The sequence below is a fragment of the Castor canadensis genome, chromosome 5 (assembly GCF_047511655.1).
Source record: "Castor canadensis chromosome 5, mCasCan1.hap1v2, whole genome shotgun sequence".
NCBI lineage: Eukaryota > Metazoa > Chordata > Mammalia > Rodentia > Castoridae > Castor > Castor canadensis.
The window spans coordinates 63,031,464-63,047,439 of NC_133390.1; the positions used below are offsets into that span (position 1 = coordinate 63,031,464).

The 15,976-nt window shown below is 35.2% G+C and overlaps 1 protein-coding gene across 19 annotated transcripts in view; it reads right to left on the minus strand.

Annotated features, from left to right (window-relative positions):
- The window catches only part of Zbtb20 (zinc finger and BTB domain containing 20), an 815,899-nt gene that overhangs the window by 274,303 nt on the left and 525,620 nt on the right, over nucleotides 1-15,976 (minus strand). Inside the window, exon 10 of one of the 19 annotated variants that reach the window (XR_012447940.1) lies at nucleotides 734-780. The exons of 17 other annotated variants lie outside the window; for them this stretch is intronic. The gene's annotated coding sequence lies outside the window, so the exon portion shown is untranslated. One more of the 19 variants, XR_012447946.1, reaches the window with a different exon arrangement.

The window sequence follows — 15,976 nt, forward strand, 5'->3', positions numbered from 1 at the left end:
GGAAACCTAGGTTATATGGTCTGACCATGGCCTAAAACTTGGCAAGGTCTTTCATACTTATTGTAGGTTGGGTACAGATCTTTAGGATAAGAATGGTATCAGGTGAACTCTCATCTTCCTCGTTCCTTTCTTTAAAGTTCAGATTGCTGATGTAGTCTCATCATAAGAGAACACACATTATTTCAGTAACTAAGAAGTTGCCCTAATATTGGTCTCCTTTACAGCTCTTGAAAGGTCAATATACTATTATTAGGGTGGGCCATGGGAAAGTTGATATAATAATGCCTTAAATATTCAATTTAAAGATAGTCCATTTCACTGGCATAAAAAGGAAAACAACTGAGAAATGCTTGAAAATGTAAATAGATTTTGTTTCAGAGGCAAGCCACTATAATATTTCTTTTTCAAGTAGCTAAATCTCTATCACACTAGGATGAAACACAAGCTAAAGATAGAATCTTTACCTAGAAAAAGCCCTAGAAATATATATATATTCCATATACATATTGAATATATATATGTATACGTATATTTATATATCTTCTATAAAATAACAACTTTGGCTCAAATATAATAACCTAAGCAAAAATATAAACAAACTCAAACAAAATAAAAAATGCCTAAAATAACTTTTTAAAATGTACTGCTAATATACCATTACCTGATATACTGTAAACCCCATCAAATCCAGGTTTTATAGTAATGCCATTTACTTGACTTTTCATAGACATACCTTTTGAAGATTCTTATTTTTGTGTATACTGGAATAAATGATCTCATCTAAAAGAGGAAGACAGAAAGATGTAGAAGGCACATGTAAGATGCTTATATGCTGTCTACCATGTGTCACCAGCTGTGAAAGTATCTGACATGCTAATATCCACTCATTTGGACTTGTTACTGAGGTACTAAGAGCATGATGGCTGGCAGGCTCTGCATCTAAGTGCTGTTATCAAGGCCCCCAAATATTGACAGAGTGCCAGATTCAAAGAAACTATTGATGTACACAGCCGGCCACAGCTCCAGACACCTCTCAGACTGAGCCTTTAAATGTCACAGAGAAATGAATTTTCATGAAACTGAGAGAGAGAATGGATGAGCAAAAACAGAGAAAGAACACAAAACGAAGGTAGGAAAAGAAAAAAGGAAATCATTTCCATAATATTGACACAAAAGCATGTGGCATCTCATCTTGAAAGCTTTATCAGAACTCCTTACAAAGGATATGAGAGCAAGCCCACTGAATGAACTGTGTCACCTAAGAACTCATATACCTAATCATTTCATTGTGTGGTATTTAAAAAGTGAAGGGAGATACATGTTATAAAATAGTATCAACAAACTATTTCTGAATGAAATATGGTTCAACTAAAAATAATGCTTAACTCAATCTGAGAAAAAGATTCAAAATAAAATAATATAAGAGAATCATAGGCACAAATAACTATGGGGAAAATCTCCCAAGTAATTCTCCAAGTATATTTAAAGGTTAAAAGTCAAGGTGCCATGAAATCCATCTCTTGCCAGGGCAGAGATGTATCCTCTGACAGTTTCTTTCCAGGGTCCTACTGAAAGTAGTGACACCTAGTGGGTTTATCACAATGTCTTTCTCCTTCACCTCTTTTTTTCTGCTTTTCCACAAATACCTGCTGGGGAAATACACCAGGTAAAGCAGTTACTTGATACATGATTATATTAGAAATGAATTATGGTTCAAACTAGAACAATCAAGTATCCCTGAGAAATAATGTTGAACTCAGTATGTTTTAAATGTAAATGAAGCTTTTTTTTTTATTTTGAAAGTCATCCATCTGCTGAGGGCACCTTCTCTTGACCTTGATACACTGTGTCATTAAAAACAGCTACACTTTCAAGGTTAGAATATGGCTTGCTTATGCATTTACTTTTCTATAGTAGAGTTGTACAATCTCCACATTTTACATGGACAACAATGCCAGTGCCCACAAAATTTTTTCAATTTAAAAGAGCACATGGGTAATTTTTAAATAATTTTATTAGCATATTATAGTTGTGCAAGGGGATACATTATGATGTTTACATATGTGGCTTACAATATATCCTAGCTAGATCTACCCCTTCCATCATTCTCCCACTCCCCACCTTAGAACAATTTCAACAGGTTTCATTTCATTCTTCTATTTTCATATGTGGATATAAAACTCATCCCCATATACACTCTCATTTCTCCTTTCCATGTGCTCACCCCTTTCTACTGGTACCCACCCCTGAAAAAGATTTATTTTTCTCCTGCCCTTCATTTTTTAAAAATTAAGTGTAAACTGATAGTCCAAGGGGGTTTCACCTCAGCCTCCATATATATCATGTTTTTATCAAATTAACCCCCCTCTGTTACTTACTCATTCTCTATCATCATGCTCCCCTAATATTCAACAGTTTACTGTACAGTGCATTATATCATATTCATATATAGATAGGTTGTTTCAATATTTTTCATTTTCTAACATTTTCTTTCTCCCATCTCACATGGGTAAATTTTTGGAAATCTGCAGCAAATTTATTTCTCAAAGCCCAAGTAACTTTTATTTATTAGAATTACAACAAGCCTTGGTATATATTATTTTCCTACATCGGGTTCTCTCCATGCCTTGGGTAGTTAGGACATTAACAGGTATTTTGAGAATAGAGTTCTATACCTGAAACATTCAATAGAGGTTTTGTTTTTGCATCAACTTTTCAGTGATTTCTTAGTACCTATCATTTTTATGTTAAGAGATAAAATGAAAGGATTTAGATTCCTGCCTGGGAAAAAATAATTATTTCCCTTTTTTTAAAGGCTTTTATTTTGAAGGCAAAATCAGTTTTAACTCAAATGGAAATTGCAGTAAAATCTCAGACACTGTAATCAGTGACTGCATTAAAACTTTTAAGAAGTATGCCAACTTCTATGTGAGGCCACAATTCAACCAGGATCACAAAGAGACATTATCCACTTTGTCAGTGGCCATTCTGACATTTTATACTGTAAAATTTTTATACTGTAAAATTAAGGCTCAAGGCAATCTTCTCTAATATGTTACACATATACATACATACACACAGTGATTTTTGTCCTGTGACCATATAATAAACAGAGATGTTTTGGGTTACTTTAGACTAAGGTCTAGCAAACAATCTAAGAAGGTTATTAAATTTTTCTGATTATGTAAGTAATAGCTTTCATCAAATATTCAGTGATTGGTATTTTTAAAAATGTGGCGTGCCTTACAAAAAATACTATGAAGTTGGCTAAAAAAGAAAAGATTTATATGTGCTATGACAAGATTACAAATGGTAAACATTGCATGTGGTATAATCCCTCTTGTCCGAATAAAATGAGGAGATATGTGTACACAGACTGGCATACATATAAGTATTTTTTCTGGAGGATACACAAGACACTTGATATATTTTGAAGTAATTGTGAGCATGAGGAGAATTTTACTTCTCATTATATATTTTTCTGTTTTGTTTTGAATTTTCAATCAAAGATCGAAAGATAAGACATATCACTACCTTAGTGGCAAGGTTCTGAAGGTTTTTATTCTTTTTCTCTATATTGGAAATTTTAATATATGATATTTTAAAAAATATCTAAACTAAATTATGTAAAAGTAATTCATGTTAATTAAATGAAATTTGAAAGCTCTAAAAAAGCATAAAATAGAAAAAAAACCCTATAATTCTCTGATCCAACTATAACCACTGGTGGGTAGTGTCTACTCTACAGTTTCTTGTCCCTTCTAAACTGGAAATGAGAAAGAGCCTCTTATTTCATTAGGTGGTGTGGCAGAGGCAAATAGCGCTATGTGCTATTCTTCCATATACCCTTTTGGACATCATCCATCACTACAGTTTTTGATTGCCAGGAAACTGTTGAAGTAGCATAGGCTGTATGTGGCACTTCTCAAATTACACATGCTCTTCCTTCATCTGCTGTTGTCCCCTGAAAAACATGAGCTTAGTGTTACCTTATAATAGAACATGGCACTTCATGGTGGAAGTCATGGACCTGGATGCAAGGTGGCCTTGTGGTGCCTCACAATTACAGCGTTTTTGCTGAAATAGTTTTTAAAGAACTCAGAAATATTCTTTTCTTCCAAATGTATACAGATACTTCCCTGTAAGGTATGCTATCTTGGAAGTTCTTCAAAGACTGAGGAAGTTAAAGGAAGAACACAGGTGATACAGTAGTTTTAAATCTCAGGCAGCTTACCTAATGATTACCATACCTTTTAATACTTTATTTATTGAGGATATTTTTCTGAAGAAGGGTGTAGATCCTCTCTTTCATGAAAAATACCCAGGTGCTATTATTCACCTTTTAAGTACCTATTCTCCTCAGCAAATTTAAGAATTTTATCACCATTATTGCTGTTATTGAAAAGAAGGCAAAATGACAATAATCTTATGACTAACTTTTATTGGTTGATTTCCTAAAATATTTATATTATTACTATTGTTATTCCATTTTATAGATGAGAAAACTTAGCTTTAAAATGTTGGAAAACTTGCTCAGTGTCACAGGTCCATTAAGAAGCAGATGAATAACTATGATATATTGTAAGAATTTATGTAAATGTCACAATGTACCCCCAGTACAACAATAATATGATAATATAAAATAAATAAATAAAAATAAAATTAACAAAAAGCAGATGAAGATGTAAATCTACATCAGGCTGATTCCAAAGCTTCCTTAAAACCACTTTCCAGATTAGGTTTATGTGACTCCCTACTCAAAGGTCTAAACCATGCCCAGAGTTTCTCTCTGTCTCTCGCTCCTCTTCTCTCCCTCCCCACTCTCTCCACACACACACACACACACACACACACATATATATATTTACAAACAATACAAAGTTTTGTGTATGTGTCAGAGAGAGAGAGAGAGAGAGAGAGAGAGAGAGAGAGAGAGAGAGAGAGAGAGGAGAGAGAAGAGAGAGAAAGAGAGTGCAAGCACAAAGGATTTCAAAAACAATGTTACAAAATTTCTCTAGGGCCTCATTTTCCTCACCTCCAAAATAGATAGCACCTATCTCAGAGGTTTATTGTGAGGACCAAATGAGATAATATGATGAAAGCACTTAGTATACCTAAAATAAAACATCATTATTGCTATACAAGTTTCCCTCCTTTGCATAATGGATGTGTTCTGGAGAAGGTGATTATGAAAATGTATAGACTTAACTTCTATTACCAAATCACAGACCAATTACATTATAAAATAACAGAATGATTCCTAACAGACTGAGATGAACATTCCATGGAAGGCAGAGGTTCAGGTGGGGCTGGGTCTATGGGGGCTTTGGTGGGAGAAGTCTGTGGGTTGGCAGCACTTTCAGATCCACTTATCTCCCTCTCCCCAGGCTCCTTGGTCTGGTAACTTCCGAAACTACTCTAGCAGTTCTCAAAGATGATTTCTGTCTTTTTCCTTTGCCTGCTTATGAGGTCTAATGGAATGTTTACAGAACAGCAATACTTTGCTTGAAGGTCCTATCCCACACATATATAATACAAAATTCCTTTAGTGTGAGATTACCAATTAGGTAATTAACTAGTGCTCTATTTAGTTTGTATTTTGGTTACAAGTTTCAGTTGTATGTATTAATAATACTTGTTTAGCTTCATCATATTCATTACATTGAAAGGCTCTGGGTCAGGAATATGTCTTCTGCTTTCTTGGAAACCCTACACTTACTAGTGAGGCCTATAAATAAAATGAAACCTTAAATAGTACTGACTTCACCTTTAACTCATAACTAAACCTGCCTCTGGGACTGAAGAACTATTTTCTCCTACTGCTCTCATCAGACATGAGCCTGTCATGTTTCTGATTGAGGCCAAACTCAAACATATTCCCACAAAGCACTTCATGCCAACAACTTGCTGCATCTTGGGCATTGAGTTTTCTTGAGGTACCACGACTTTTATTTAAATTAATGCTTTAAATTTTCTCTCAAAATATCATTTTACTTGTGGAAAATGTTCAGAAAGAATGGAATTTTAAAAATAAACCATCTGCTGCTCAGACCTTGGGAAAAACAGCAATGTTTGAAATTCAACTAATGAGGGGCATAAAAGACTTATTAAATGTATTAGTTTCTTATCTTTAGAGCTGAGGTAGGAAACAAGCTCTAACCTCAGCATGCCAATAGGTATCAAGTGAGAGATACCTACATCCTATGAGCTACCTTGGGCACATCAGCTCAGAAACATTCTTCATAAATTGTCAAAGGAGATCTTGTGCCAGATTATCTCGCACATGCTAGCAGCCTGGGAGCCACAAGAAATCCCCTCTGGTTCTAGAACAATTAAAACAAGGTACGTTTATGTTTTATTTAAAATTTTGACATAAGCAGACTATGGGATCTATTCAAAACTATATTCATTTTACTGTTTTCTATGTTACCATTGCAGTCCTCTATTCCACACTTTATATCTGTCTTATTTGCAAAGATAAGAAAGCTAATTCATTCATTCATTATGCAATAAATATCAACTATTCTAGGGAAAGACAGATAGATGACAGACTGATAGTTAATCAGAAAGATAGACAATAGATAAACAGCTAGATAAAACAGATGTGAGCCATGGCTAATAGAGGGAGATTCCAGATGAAGGATACTTTAAACTAAGTATTGACCAATAGCTGGGATTTCAAAATATAGAGAGTGAGTAATTATTCCAAGTAGAACAAACAGTATCACCAAAAAGGTTATCATGCATTGGGAAAAGTAAATCATTTGATCTGAGAAAGTGAGTAGTGAGAAAAAAACTGAGAAGGTAAATTAGGGCTAGATCACAGGTGAACATGAGTGTCAACCAAAAAGTATCATTCTGTTAATAATCTAGGTGTAAAGAAAGCACAGTCAACAACTTCCCAGCTTTCATAATTTTTGAAGGCAGTAGTATAATCCATCATAACATCTGATTATTTAGGTTCCAGAGGGAAGATACTACAATAGTGGTGGAGGAAAAGTCCTCATATCTTATTCCTATTCCAGGTGAGATTATCATGATTCATCTATTGAAATTAAATATATCACATGATTTGGACAAGAATCTCACCAGCTCCTCATCACATCAGCACTGGTCCTTCATTATCAGTAATATACATTCTAAAGAGTTTTCTAGAGGAGAATAGTGTTGGCTGACTGAGATGAGAGAGGTATCCTGAGTACAGGTGAGATGGCTGTTGAAAAGTTTGATAAAAGCTGTCATTTAATTTTGACTAGAGCAACTCATTCATAAATGATTGGTTACTTATATATCTAGTTCCATTCCTGTGAAATAGAATGCTATTTCATTGTAGGGAAACCCAGAGATCTTCTTATATATCCTTTAAAGTTCACTCCTAAATATTGAGGATCTTCTGATTCTAGTCATCATAGAAACACCCCTTTCCCAGCACTTCCCATCCTGATCCCTCTTTATTGTTTCTATATTGTACCTATTGACTTCTGGCATGCTTTATGTTTTATGCATGTATTTGTTTATCTTCTGCCCCTCCCAGCAAATCTTAGTTCTTTGGAAACAAAGATTGTTTATATGTGTTTGTTTTGTTCGTTGTATCCCCAGCACCTACAACAGATACTTGTTAAAAGAAAGACTGCTTTTGAAAATGAAGGCAAAATACAGAGAAGAGTAAACAAATAATAAGGGGGTGTGGAAAAAAGCTTCCTACATGAACCTCTCCCCAAAAACTCATTACTATAAAATTTGAAAATATCAAGTAATTACTTCATCAATTTTCTATAGAATTCACATCACTTTCAAAAAGATGTACCTTCTTCTTCTAACTGTTGCTGAAATTACAATGCTATTTTCTACATTTTATATGGATGGAATTATTGTCAAGGGATATGTTCTAGAGTACAGCAGATGAATTCAGGGCTTCAGACCCTTAAGGCTACATTTTATGTACTATTTCATACTAGTTTGTATTTCACTATCAATGAATGCTTAATGCTACATAGGCTAAGGTAAAAGAATCTGAACCAATAAATAATTTTATTAGTATATGTCCTTTCTGATAGCACATAGCCTTCTCACAGAAACAAAAAGATGAGCAAGTAAATAATTAAGCAAACAAACAAAAAATAGAGTAGTGCAGCAAGAGGAAATGATAACACCTTAAAGACTGGTTGCTATTAATTTTATTTTTTAAATCTAGATTATTCTTTGCCATTGTAGTTGTACTGCATCCTCAAAAGAATGAGATGTAGTGTACTACGCAAATGGTAGGTCAGCCTCAGCTCATCAAGCTTTGAGAACAGAATGGCTTCTTTGTCCTAAGATCCTCTTTTAACCTGAAAATACCTTCTGGATTCAAAGCATCATGTGGGGAATCATATTTTTCAGTATAAAACTGAAACTATGAAAGCACTAAAAGAAAACATTGGTAACTTTTTTATAGTCTCAGCATGGGAAAGGACTTTCTGTGACTTAATATCGAGCAGTCATATAGAAAAGATTGCTAAGTCTGACATATTAAAAACAAACTTCTATTTAGCTAAAAATATATAAGCAAAATAATAAAAAAACAAAATGGGAAAAATATTCTCAGCATATCTGGATAAGTTACTGTTAACCTTAATACATAAATAGCAGGAAACCAATGAAAAAAGGACCCACAAATCAATACAAGGAAAAATCAAAAGAGATGAACAGATAACCTTATGGAAAAATAAACACCAATACGAGTAAAAATATCAAAAAGATGCTTAGTTGCTCTTATAATAAGAAAAATACAAATTAAAACCATGCAGAAATACTATCTTTTACTAAAACAACTGGTAAAAATTCAAAAGTCTAGTGGAAATACTATTTTATTTAGGCTGGGATAAAATGATACTTTCATATTACCTAGTGGGGCTGTTGAAATCAGTTTCTCAAATTTAAGAAGCAAGGTATCTCTTTGACCAATAATTTTACTTCTGTGAATTTATCTTGCAGATAAACCTGCACACCTATGAAATGATTTATGTACAAGGCTATTCACTAGAGTATTGTTTGAAATGACAAAAAATATTTGTCAATAGGAACTGGTGGAATAAACTATGACACTTACATAATGGAATGGTTGTAGAGCTGATAAAAAGATTAATATGCTAATATGGAAAGCTCTCCGAGATACAATGAAGAATGCAAGATTAAGAAATGCATTGAAATTGTATTAAAGGATGCAAGACACAGAGCAGTGTATAAACTAGACTAACCTTTGTGTGAGAAGGTGAGGGGAAAATATATATGTGTTTGCAGCTAATTAATAAGTATTACCAATGTGAATTGAAGGGGAAAGAGGTTAATGGGGGGAAATGAGACAGGCTTTCTATATAGTTCATATTTTGAGTCCTAGAAATTCAACTAAACAATAATATTTAAAAACTAATTCAAGAACAATCCCTATAAAGGTGAAATGAAAATGACGTAGCAATGATGACATGATTCCTGAGCCTCAAAAAGATTCTCTCCTACTATCAGCTACTGGTATAACCAACATTTGGGCAAATGTAGTAAAACAGTATTTGGTATCCTGAGACCACAAAATGCTTCAGGTTCTTCTCTCTCTAGGTTTGTATGATTTTTACCATGGTATTTAATGGCTATTCATTTCTAAGACCAATGGGGTTATCAGACCAATGGAGTTATCAGTGAACTAACTGGGGTAAATCCTCTTGAAAAGGCAAGGGTGATTTCCCATGTGTTCTACTCTCCATATGTTGAATAAAAAAACAGATGTCCACTTGTTGCTATATAACAAGAAAACACATTTCTTAAGGAGTTATGTATATATATATATATAAAATTATCAAAAATAATAAGTATATCTTCACTAATTAGATAGCATTTATCCAACTTGAAAGTGCTCATGTGACATATGCTAAGATTATCAGCATAAGGCATAGGCTGATGATGTATACCAAGTACCTGGAGGGTCTAAAGGAGAAATCTGCATACTACGTATAGTTAATAATTACATGGTAGCAACTCAATGTTACAAAACATAAGCCACACATTATTCATCTTCTGGTCAGAAACTGCAGCATCAGTCCAATAAGCTGTTTCCCAAAGGTTCCCTCATGTGAAAGTCAGAGTGCTATGGAACAACCTACAAGTCACAGAAAAAAACATGGATGAAAGCGCCTAAATTTTATTTCTCATTTCCTTTGCCTCATGATTATATTAATAAACAGGTAACCAGTGAGTTCTCCATTTTCTCTAAGAATTTCTTCCTTAGAGTTCTGTTTTTTTACTTTGGGCAATGATTTTAAAACATGTAAGTAGGTAGAGAGGGAGCATCAATTCATTCATTTCTTCATTCATTCATTTATATTAATAAAACACCCAATATATTCTGCTATTTTGCTAGTATTAGTGATACAGAGATAAAAGACACAGTCACTGTTCTCAGATATTTCGGTCTAGTGGAGAGAAGTAAATATCCAATTAATTACAACACAGGGAAATTAGCTGCTGTAATTCACTTAGTATAAATAGTTGTGGGAGAACAGAGGTATAGGACCCTGACTTTTAATGAGGAGGCTCAATAACAAGTTTTGAGAAGACGGTGCCTTCACAGAAACTTGAAGGATGGAAGAAGAAGCAAAGACTAGAGAGAATGGAAAAGGATATGAGGGAGAGGCAGTAGTAAAAAAAAAAAAAGTTACAGAGCAAGGCAGATGTAGTCTATTCAGGAAACTGCAAGTGGTCCTAGATAGAGCAAAGGGTGATGTCTGGGAAGGACAGGAGATGAGGTTTCAGGTCCACCCAGGTTGTGATGGAACGACCACTTTAGACAAGGTGATCAGGGAAGGCTAAGGCCTGAATGGGGAGAAAGAGGCAGCTAAGCAGAGTGTGGGAGAAAGAATGTTCCCAGCAGAGAACTCGTCTTACTGTACACATACACCTATTTCAAGAAATGGTTAAGGGACAACGATTCTTGGTTGTCAGAGATGAGCAGAACTATTCCAAATACTATTTCCCCGACTGTTATCTAATCTCTTTTGTTGTCTCTGGAACCACGGCTCTTTCCTATCAATGAATTCATTCAGTCCCTGTAATCAACTCTGATTAGTGTTGTTTAACATCAATCTTTTCTACTTTTTTTCAAAGAAAGATACCAATCAGTTGCTGCATACCCCTGCTTGTTAAAAGCAGCACCTCTCCTGCTGACTTGCCGTTCTCTTAATCAAAAGGGCAGGAGGAAGCAGTTGGGATTCACTTTTCTTTTTTTTCTTTCAAAGTACACAAATGTCAACTTCCTCAAGGATGTTTGGCATAGCTGAGTTCAGTCATGTAATGTACAAAGTCAGCTTGATCAAAAGGTTGCAGGCTGCCCACTGCTAAAATGGAGGGAGAAAAGGAAACCACAGGCTTCCCTGAAGTGTGAATGAGTGCATAGGCCACCATCTCATGTGTATTTACACTGAAGACATGCTGGGCTGACAAGGGAGTTTAGGAAACGTGAACTCCCACTCCACTTCTCTATCTTCACCTTTGAACTGCTGGAGCGGCACTTGCTCCCTTTCATGCTTTTCTGTTGTATCCAGCCAAGTAGTTACTGTACAGCTTTAAGCAGCTCTAATTATTTTCACTACTAGCTTCCCCATATTTAGCTGAAGAGTATAATTTACCTTGCCATTATGGAGTTCAAAGTGTTAGTACCTGGAACAGGCACAAGATCATTCATTCATTCATTCTTTTACTCATTTAAGAACCTTATTTCCATTATGTGGCTGTCAATATGACAAAGTATTGTTAATAAATTCTTTGGAAGATACTTCCAACAGGCTGATACAGAATGTTATGAAGAGTTATCTTAGATTAAACTGTGACTCGAGTTGGTTTTAGAAAGGGAACAGTGTAAATACTACTTATGGCCATATCCAAATCTGAACATATGCCCCATTGAGCACAAAAATTATTATATGTGTTTACAGTCTGCAAACAAAGTTGTGGAAAATATTTAATATTTGTAACAATGTAGAGCTGGTAAGATTCATAAATAACATTTTGTGCAACCTCATCACTGTTCAAATGTAAAAACTGAACTGATGAGAAAGCACACATTAGTACAAGGTCACAGAGCTGTCATTTCCAGCTGAAACCAGAACTCAAGATCTAAATTCTGAATGTGGAGACCTTATTTTATGTGATAACCATTCATAGGGAGGGATGATGAGTGAGAGATAGGGGAATACTAAGTCTTAAGGTCACTGCTATGGAAGGACAGGAGAGATATGAGATACTTTAAACAACACTGATCTAAAAAAAGGTTCTTGTTTCACTTGAAAGGCCTTTGATTTCATGGAGGAGAATAGGGAGAAATGTGTCTACAGGATCACTTTTATGTAGAATAAAATAGTGCATCATAATTCCTTTTTATTCATTCTAAAAGAAAATCTGATGGAGCAGTTCCCAAGTTTTTCTTATCATAATGACTTCTTGTTTCAGACTGAAATGCCAAGGCCCCTCCATGGAAGTTTCTGTTCTATGGATCTGGGATAGACTCAGGAAATGTACATATTTCACAGGTGATCCTGGTGAGTCTTAGGATTAGTGATGTTTGGGAAACACTGTCTTGGAAAAACCTTCACTACATCAGTTTAAATGTTCTTCATTTGTAATGAATCATTCTATTTCAGTGTTTCTCTTTTTCCTCTTAAGCAGGGCAGGCTCATAGCAAACCATAAACTGGTCTGTTCCTTTAAAATGACTTGACATACATTTACTGAGTTTTAAGAATTTTAGCAGTTGCAAAAAGTACAATGGGGATTTTTTTAACTAGCTCATCCCCACAGAAACATAATCAATTTGTAACCAATCCCTAATTTATTTAATTTATTGCAGTACTGTGAATTGAACTCAGGGCCTCACACTTGCTAGGCAAGTGCTCTACCAGTTGAGTAATGCCCTGGTGTCCTAATGTATGTTTTTAAAAAGTATATGCTCAGTCAAAATTTTTTAACTGCATGGAATTTCTTTTTTCATTTTTATTTCATTGTCTGTTAATCTATTGGCTCAGATTACTAATTTATACTCCATTGGAGATGATCTACAGAAAAATCAGTCTGCCTTTTTTTTGTATCCTAGGGATGACGATGATAATGATGACAATGCAAACCAACTAAAAATAAAAAAAATACAGAAACCACCACATTTGAGACTAGTTCCTTTCTTCCTTAGTGAAACATCTGTATTATATCTTTTTGGAAGTTAGAAATAAGCCCTTTTCTATCATCTCATCTCTGTGATAAATAGGTCTCTTTCCTTACACATTTTGCCTAAAACAAAACTCTTCTGCTCTTCTACTTACCTTTTAGAAAGACACACTCAGGAATACTAAGATGAGCTCATTTCTGAATATCCTTCAGTTAGATTTCTATTGAATGAATACCAAACTAAAAACAAAAATATTTCTGTTGCTCTTATAATTACATAATCTTGAGGAAAATAGGAATTTTGAGCAAAGAATGGCCCTTGGTCTCATAAACACGAGAGGGAGGGCAGTGACTATAAAGAATGTCTCTTAGTTGTGATTATATTGTAGTTATATTAAGAATTGCACGATTAATTTTCACTATCAAATTAAACTGGTAAATCAGCTTAGATTAAAAACACAAGTCAGCTCTGGTTTTCTTGCTCTTTTATACACAAAGTAATCTTTTTTTTTTTTTGAGTCAGGTCTCAAATTTGTGATTCCTCTTGACTCTGCCTCCTGATTGCTGGGATTACAAGGGTGCATACTATACCATCACAGTATGTTTCTATTCTGGGGCCAAAAAATCTTTTTCCTCATAAGGGATATTGTAGAGTGAGATTATGAAGGTCAATGATATATATAGTATATAGTTACAGGGGAATGACTGCTGCTGAAATAAGAAAATAGTAAACTATTTCTTTAGAACTTTGAGGCACAATAATTTTTCCTATTGACAGAGAAAGTGTTTCTTGAGTGGGGTGGAAGCTAAGAGACAGTGAGTGGTATAGCCTGTAGCAAGAACTACATTTCATGGAGCAGAATCCATGAGGGTCAGAGAGCATCAAAACAGCATAACAGACAGAGACAGCAAAGATATACTGACTTTTGAAGCACAATTGAAAGATTATAGATTATGGTTGGTAAGCATACTTTTGAGAGTCATCTCTGTTGGTCACAAGAACATTGAGTCAAAATTTGACAGGTCTCTTTAATTATGTCAGAGATAAAAGATAGTCTCCTATGTTAGGTGGGAGCAACAACTGACAAGCTGCCCCTCGCCTTCTTTAGGATTCAAATGATAAAGACACAACAACCACAGCAGCAGCAAGAACATGGCTTTGACCTATAGTTCTTGCTCATCAAAGAGCTGTGCCCTGCCTGCTCCATCTGACAGGCAGATAACCACAGAGATCTGTCAACAAGGACATAGTTATGGATGTCTATAGTTCCCTCACACAGACCTACAGAGAATGCATAGCAACTTCCAGTGGCATTATACAGGTACTCACAAATGGATGAAAAAGTTCAGTATGCAGGTGTGAACCCCAATTTGTGGCAGAAACCTGTCACTTCATTTTAGGCCCATAGGTCTCCTGTTCACATAGTCCTTACTTAATGTTCCAAATAGTCTTCATATAAATGGTGCTACTCTGCACAATGCAGACAGATGGGCTTGACAAGCAAAACTGTTAGTTCCACAATCCATATCCTGACTTCTGGGCAAAGGTAGGTCTAGTATGTACTGAGGACTATCTGGCTGGAAAGGCAGGGGAGTTTGGCATCTAGGTGGCATTTTCCATATAGAAACTCATAACTTAGGATGGAAAAGTCATAGAAGTTTGTCCATGTTCAAAATCCATGAAATCAGGTATGTCCAAAAATGTGTTCTGTGGCCTAACTGTGGGCATACATTTTGCTGTGCCAAAAGATAAAGAGAAAAGTAAGGCATGATCCTATCCAAAAGGAGCTCTGAAAACTCACTCACTCAAGTAGGCAAGTAGTGAAAACTTACTCACTCAAATAACCATAAAATAAGATGGGGTACTTTCCTTATCACAGGAACAAAGCAAAGCATGTATGTATGTGTGTGTGCATGTTCTTGAGCAACAGGATGCTAAATGTAGAGGTGATATATCAACCAAATTATTATCCTTCAATAAATGTTAGAACTGTCCAAAGAAAGGCCAATTGGATGCATGTAAGTTATGATGAGCAAAGCAGACACACATTAAAACCAAGTTAATGAGCATTGCTTCTCACGACTAAGTCCCACAATACCCTTGGGACGTCTGAGACTCTCTAAGCAGTAATGACGGATTTGGGGATGATCTTGAAATCCCTGCTGAAGTTTCTTTTTGGTGTTGATCTGGTTGAACTGAAGAAAGAAGGGAGAAAAGGCAGAAGAGTCTACCATTATTTCAGGAGTCAGTCTTAACTAAGCTCAGAAGATACATAGTCAAGAACTTGGAATGAATGCCCCTGCAGAATTGGCCCATGTGAATCAGTATTCTATGATATGTGAGATATCTCAGAATCCTGTATATCAGGAACTTATAAATGAGAATCTAGAAGAGTCAGTGTGTTCCCTGAGTTTATGCTCCAAACTGTCAAACTTTAAGAACATGATATAATAAAGCCCTCAGTGGTTGGAGCCTTGGGTGAGCTTCAGTCTCACCCCCTAGCCCAGGACATCCCACTTCACTAAAATCATACCAAAAGCACAAAGGGTCATACATTTGGCCACGCGTTTAGGATCTATTTTACAGTTAAAGTTATAATTATTTGGAACTAGGGGTGGTAGGGAAGAAAAATGGAAAGTTTAATGTTTTTTAAAGTATCCTTTTTAATGTTCTCATTCATGACTGCATTTGAGTTTTGATCACTTTACATTTGAATTATTGCAACTGCTTCTCAGCCAGCATCTTTCGTTAGTCTCAACCTTCTCAATCTACCCTGTACGCTATAGTTAGG